The sequence below is a fragment of the Alligator sinensis genome, unplaced genomic scaffold (genome assembly GCF_000455745.1).
Source record: "Alligator sinensis unplaced genomic scaffold, ASM45574v1 scaffold98_1, whole genome shotgun sequence".
In the NCBI taxonomy this organism is placed as follows: Eukaryota; Metazoa; Chordata; order Crocodylia; family Alligatoridae; genus Alligator; species Alligator sinensis.
The window spans coordinates 167439-167819 of record NW_005842058.1 but is presented as its reverse complement, the minus strand read 5'-3'; positions in this window follow the sequence as shown (position 1 = coordinate 167819).

The following is a 381-nucleotide window of genomic DNA, read 5'->3' as shown; positions in this document are numbered from 1 at the left end:
TCCTCAAGGAGCAACCCAGTGCTCAGTAGTGCTAAAGAGGTAGGATTTTTTTCTTGTGCTATGGGAAAAGCAGATCCTGTGCAAATGTTGCAACTTCATGCATACGTAACAATGGAGGGCTGGCAGCAAACACACCCTGAAGGATCCTTAGCCATAATTAAAGTCACTACCAACTTGCATTCTGTGTTAAGATGTATGCAGTCATGTAGCAAACCTTCCTTTGCTGGTTTATCTAGTAAATCACAATAGCGGGTCAGCAGAGAATGCCATCTGTTCTAAGCAGCATGGCTACAGTGGCACGTGATCAAATGGAAAGCAAATGCTCAAGACAAGGAGGCTGCCATTTGCTCCTTAACTTTAAGGAATTTAGGGGGGGGGGGG